Source organism: Mastomys coucha, unplaced genomic scaffold (assembly GCF_008632895.1).
Source record: "Mastomys coucha isolate ucsf_1 unplaced genomic scaffold, UCSF_Mcou_1 pScaffold22, whole genome shotgun sequence".
NCBI classification, from domain to species: Eukaryota; Metazoa; Chordata; class Mammalia; order Rodentia; family Muridae; genus Mastomys; species Mastomys coucha.
The window spans coordinates 97,075,476-97,081,804 of NW_022196905.1; the positions used below are offsets into that span (position 1 = coordinate 97,075,476).

Below are 6,329 nucleotides of genomic sequence, written 5' to 3' on the forward strand. Positions count from 1 at the left end.
CCTCACTCTTAATATCTGATTGGTATTCCATTGTGTAAATGAACCACATTTTCTGTATCCAGTCTTCTGTTGTGGGACAGCTTCTGGCTATCACAAATAAGGCTGCTAAGGACATAGTGGAACACCTGCCCCTGTGGCATGGTAGGGCATCTTTTAGGTATATTTCCAAGAGTAGTATTACTGGGTCTTCAGGTAGATCTATTTACACTTTTCTGAGGAACCTCCAAATTGATTTCTGGAGTGGCTGTACCAGTTTGCCATCCCAATGGAGGAGTGTTCCTATTTCTTCTATGTTCAACCAAGTTGGGAAAGAAAGGCTCATTTCATCTTAAAGCTAGTAGTTTCTCATCCACTTATGTCATGGCATGGACTCAAGGTAGGAACCTAGAGGTAGTAACTGCTGCAGAAGCCATGAAGGAATTGTTCTTAGTGGCTTGCACAGTCTTCTCTCTACTATGTGTTCTACTATGACTTTGGAGGTGGCTGCTATGAGCAAAGGCTTTACCACATTGGTTACATTCCTAGGGCTTCTCTCCAGTGTGTGTCCTTTTATGACTCTGAAGATTACTGTTTTGTGCAAAGGATTTACAACATAGGTTACATGAATATGGCTTCTCTCTAGTATGTGTTCTTTTATGGTGTTGAAGATTACAGTGATATGCAAAGGCTTTACCACATTGATTATATGCATACATCTTTTCTCCAGTATGTATACTTTTATGGCTTTGAAGATCACTGTGACAGGCAAAAGCTTTACCACATTGATTACATTCATAGGTCCTTTCTCCAGTATTTGTTCTTTCATGCCTTTGAAGACTACTGATCTGTGCAAAGCCTTTGCAACTTTGGTCATATGCATAGTATTTCTCTACAGTAAGCATACTCTTATTGCATTGCAAATGACTGTGGCATGCAAAGGCTTTATTACACTGGTTTCAGTCATAGGGTTTCTCTTCTATTTGTGTTCCTGTACATATTTGAAGACTATAGTATACAAAGTCTCCAGTAAATGTTCTTTTATGTATCTGAAGATGATTGTGACTTGGAAATTCTTCATTATATTGCACACATTCATAGGGTTTCTCTCCAGCATGAATGTTTTTATCTCAGTGAAGATGCCTGTGACAAACAAAATCTTTATCACTTTCTATGCATTCAGAGTTTCTCTACAATATGAATTCTTTATGCCTGTGTATGTAACTGGCACATATGAATGGTTTACTTCATTCAGTATGCTAATGGATACTTTGTCTATATGAAATGATTTTACAGTGTTTCCTAAATGAAAAGAGGAATCAGATATAATAAGGGTTTATCACTTTCTTTATTTCCATGGTGTTCTATTTCATTATGATTTGCTTTGTATCTATCTTACCTGTGATGGTGAGCACTGATTACAGGCCTCACACATATAGCATTCTTTTCCTGCGTGGGGTTTTTCATGTATTTGACAAAATTTCAAGAGCTCAGAGCTTTACCAGGGGAATGCACTCATAAATTTTCTTATAGTGTGGGCTGTTTAACATTGCAACATGAACCAGAAGACACAGAAAATTTCAACATTACTAATACTCATAGGTATAATCTGCAGTGTGATGGTATGTTCAACAAATCTCTACTAACTGGGGAAAACTACATATCTTCTAAATGTCCTGGGACAGAAAGAGGTAAAGTGTTTCTGTAAATATCACTTAGGCCTAGAGACTTGTATCCTTTATACAGAAGAGATACATAGATAGATAGACAGACAGACAGACAGACAGACAGATAGATAGATGATAGATTGAAACTGCCCACAGGTTCAGAAGATCTTCAGGTGGCTAGCTGGCTGGCGTACTCAGGCAGTGGGCATGCTCAGGCGATGGGTGTATTCAGATGGTAGGTGTGGTCAGACGGCTCTTCTTCAAAGACAGTCAACAGAGAGCATCTGTCTTAGCTCTCAGGTGTTAGCCCTCAAACAGAGGCTGTCAGGAGTCCGATGGATGACTGAAGTGAAGAGGGGATGTAACAATTCCTCCCTTTTTATTTTAAAACATTGCAGAACAAAGACATACTCAAACATCATAGTTCTTCACAGGAAATTTTCATGGTGCCTGGGTGAATATCACCTGCAATATAATATAATATCTCTTGGCAAAATATCTGACCCATCTTTGAGAACATGTACATCTAGTTTCTACTACAAACCGGGCTTATTTTGTGTTCTGCTTTCTAAACAGGTATTTTGAACCTCTTCTTTTTCTGTATCTGAGCTTTCTGATTCCTGTGAGCTCAATTCACTGTCTGACACTCTATCTCTCTCCTCTATAATGTCCTTCACAAGTGCCCAAAGATGGAGAGTAAATTTTTCTGCCTGATTTTTCCTCAGAGCTTTTCCAATTTTTTCCCATGTTCTTTTATTCAAATCACTTACTTCATGAATCCATGGGCAATAAGATTCTATCTCATCTGAGAGATCTTTCAATGCATTTTTCTACCCTGATTCCTCTTGCCTGAAGCAACTTATTTATAGTCTGTATCACTGCTTTTGACTCATTCAAACCCATACTTACTGTCACTTCCCTAGGTGAATTAAAACACCGGGTCAGAGCCAATCTAACCTAGCCCTGTACCCTTCTTACACGGCATTTCTTTTACAATATAAAAACAAGGCTAGACCTAGCATCAAATTTGCCTACCGTACAGAATGGTGTATGACCTTTTATTCTTACCTTCTGAATTTTTAGGCAGGGCCCTGCTTTGACAGTGTGTCCCCTATAAATCCTCCATACCTGAGTCCACGTTCAGGCGCCATCTGAAACTGCCCACAGTTTCATGGACAGGGTTCTCCTCAGTTAGGAGGGAATAAAGGACCTGAAAGAGAGGGTTTGAAATGCAAGAGAAAACGCGAAGCCAATTTGCATCCCAATCAAGGCTCCACTTTACTGAGAACAAAGAAGGGTTTTTATAGTCACAGGGGAAACTGAATACAAGTCTCTGGATTAACTATAAAGAAAGTTTAGGTGTCAAAGTCTCCAGGTTCAGAAGATCTTCAGGCGGCTAGCTGGATAGAGTACTCAGGCAGTGGGCGTGCTCTGGCGATGGGTGTATTCAGGTGGTGGGCGTGGTCAGATGGCTTCTTCAAAGACAGTCAACAGAGAGCATCTGTCTTAGCTCTCAGGTGTTAGCCCTCAAACAGAGGCTGTCAGGAGTCCGATGGATGACTGAAGTGAAGAGGGGATGTAACAATAGATGAATAGATGTATATATAAATAAGTAGATAAGTACATAGATTGATAGATAGATGAGATAGAGATAGATTTACCTTGATAAAGATATAGATATATCTGTCTCTTATAATACACCTATGAAGGCTGGAGAGAAGGCTCAGTGGTTAAGAGCACTGACTTCTCTTCCAAAGGATTTCAGCAACCTCATGATGGCTCACAACCATCTGTAATGAGATTTGATTCCCTCTTCTGGTATGTCTAAAGACAGCTACAGTGTACTTACATATAGTAATAAATAAATCTTTTGGCTGAAGTGAGCATGGCAGAGCAAGCAGGGCTTGAGCCAGAGAGAGCTGGGCCCAGAGCAAGTGGGGCCAGAGCAAGCAGAGGTCCTGAGTTCAATTCCCAACAACCACATGATGGCTCACATCTGTACAGCTACAGTATACTCATATACATAAAATAAATAAATAAATCTTTAAAAAAAATACACATATGAAAGGAAGAATAACAAATAAAATGTATCTACATTGCATTCACAGTTTGACTTTTTGTTCTTCATAGACAGGTCGAATTTGGATTAAGTTTTCTTGACAACTTTCTTAACTGTCTTGAACTGTCCCTCTCATTAAAGATAACCACCTTACAAATATATGAGTAACACCTGCTTTACTATGTACTATTTGCTTATTCAAAGATTTTGGATATATATACAAATCACATGTTCAACGTGATATCTCAGGCATATAAGACTAAACAGACTGGCAGTTCTGAAGAGAAGTGCTAATGGGGCAGAGTTTGATATAGTACTACCTGTTAAGGTATTCTGTACATGTACTCTATCTGAATGGAATGCCTTGCAAACACAAATCAAATACCTGACACGGAGATAGATGCATTTGTAAGAATTTAATACCCGGGGTAGGGGAGATGGGATAGGGGGTTACCGAAGGAGAGACCTGGAAAGGGGAAAACATTTGAAATGTAAATAAAGAAAATATAAATAAATAAATAAATAAGGAAAGAGAGAAAGAAAGAGAGAGAGAAAGAAAGAAAGGGGGCTAGAGAAATGGCTCAGCACTTAAGAATACTGACTGCTCTTCCAGAGGTCCTGAGTTCAATTCCCAGCAACCACAAGGTGGCTCACAACTATCTCTAATGGGATCTGATGCCCTCTTCTAGTGTGTTTGAAGACAGCAACAATGTACTCATATACATAAAATGAATAAGTACATCTTTAAAAAATAAAGATGATTTGTCAAAATTGAAAAAATAAAAATAAATAAATAAATAAAAATTAATACCCAATATCCTTAAAGCTCTGCTGATTGACACTGATGCTTTTAACTAAAATTTCAAGAAAACATTAAGATTTCTTGTGAAGCAAATTTAGATGAGCATGTACATAAAAATTGCCTGCCATGTTTTCTAGAATTTTGACAATTTTCTTCAATACTGTGGTCTTCCCTGTAATAGCCTAAAACACAGTACCATAAAAATGCATGACATATTACTGGAATTTAGAGAAAGGTTAACGTACTGTACTGGCTGGTTTTGTGTGTCAACTTGACACAGACTGGAGTTATCACAGAGAAGGGAGTTTCAGTTGGGGAAGTGCCTCCATGAGATCCAACTGTGAGGCATTTTCTCAATTGCCCCTTGTGGGTGGTGCCATCCCTGGGCTGGAGGTCTTGGGTTCTATAAGAGAGCAGGCTGAGCAAGACAGGAGAAGCAAGCCAGTAAAGAACATCCCTCCATGGCCTCTGCATCAGCTCCTGCTTCCTGACCTGCTTGAGTTCCAGTCCTGACTTCCCTTATGATAAACAGCAATGTGGAAGTAAGCCAAATAAACCCTTTCCTCCCCAACTTGCTTCTTGGTCATGATGTTTGTGCAGGAATAGGAACCCTGACTAAGACACGTACTATCTTAGTGAACCTTAGAACCATGCCTGATTCATTCACCTCACTGTCCCTCTTTCTCAATTGAAATTATAGAAGAGTATCAATAAAAACAACAAAAGCAATGAAGCACACAAACAAACAAAAACAGTTGTCCTCCTATTTTAAAAGTGGAAACAACAGTAACAGTCTTACCTATAGCTGTGAGGTTCCTGTAGGTCTCCAGCATCACATCTTTGTAGAAACTCTTCTGTGAAGGATCCAGCAATGCCCATTCTTCCCCAGTAAAGTTCATATCCACATCATCATATGTCACTGCCTTCTCAAATATCACATTCATGTGTAAAAAAGAAAGAATGATTGAACATGTGTATTTCATTGACAATATATTCACATTATTCTGATGTTTCCCCCACTTATTTACTGACAGAGAAGTTCTAATGTAATCACTAAATAATTGTAGAAGAAAACTGAATAATAAGGTTCAAATCTCTCATTTCTTCATCCTTAAAATGAAGTATACCCTTGCAAGAGAAATGTCAATTAACAGTCATAAAAGAACAAGTAAGTAGATAAACAGCACTAAGTGCACATCATAGATGTTGTATAAATAATTACTAGCAAGAAAAGCAATAAACTTTTGGTCAGATGCCATTTATACTATGAGAACTATCCTATCTATTCATGAGCATGGAAGATCTTTCCATCTTTTGAAATCTTCTTTAATTCCTGATTTCAAGGATTTGAAGTTCTTGTCATACAGATCTTTCACTTGAATGGTTAGTTACACAAAGATATTTTATATCATTAGTGGCTATTGTAAAGGATGTTGTTTCCCTTATTACTTTGTCGGCCCAGTTCTCATTTGTTTAAAGGAGAGCAACTGTTTTGGTTGAGTTCATTTTGTATCCAGCCACATTGCTGATATTGTGTATAAGCTGCAGGAATTCTCTGATGGAATTTTTGTGGTCACTCACTTATGCTATCATATCATCAGCAAATACTTGTACTATGATTTCTTCCTTTCCAATTTTTATCCCCCATGATCTCCTTAAGCTTTTTTATTGCTCTGACTAGAATTTCAAGTACTATATTGAATAGATAAGGAGAGAGAAAACAACCTTCGTTTGTCCCTGATTACAGTGGAATTGCTTGAAGTAAACCGACCCGCAGTTTCACTTCATTCCGTGGGTGATTCACGAACAGGGGAACTCGAGATTC

The 6,329-nt window shown here is 38.3% G+C and overlaps 1 pseudogene; it reads right to left on the bottom strand.

The window, feature by feature from the left end:
- Positions 1 to 358: 358 nt before the first annotated feature.
- Positions 359 to 5,448, bottom strand: LOC116104611 (annotated as a pseudogene).
- Positions 5,449 to 6,329: the final 881 nt, after the last annotated feature.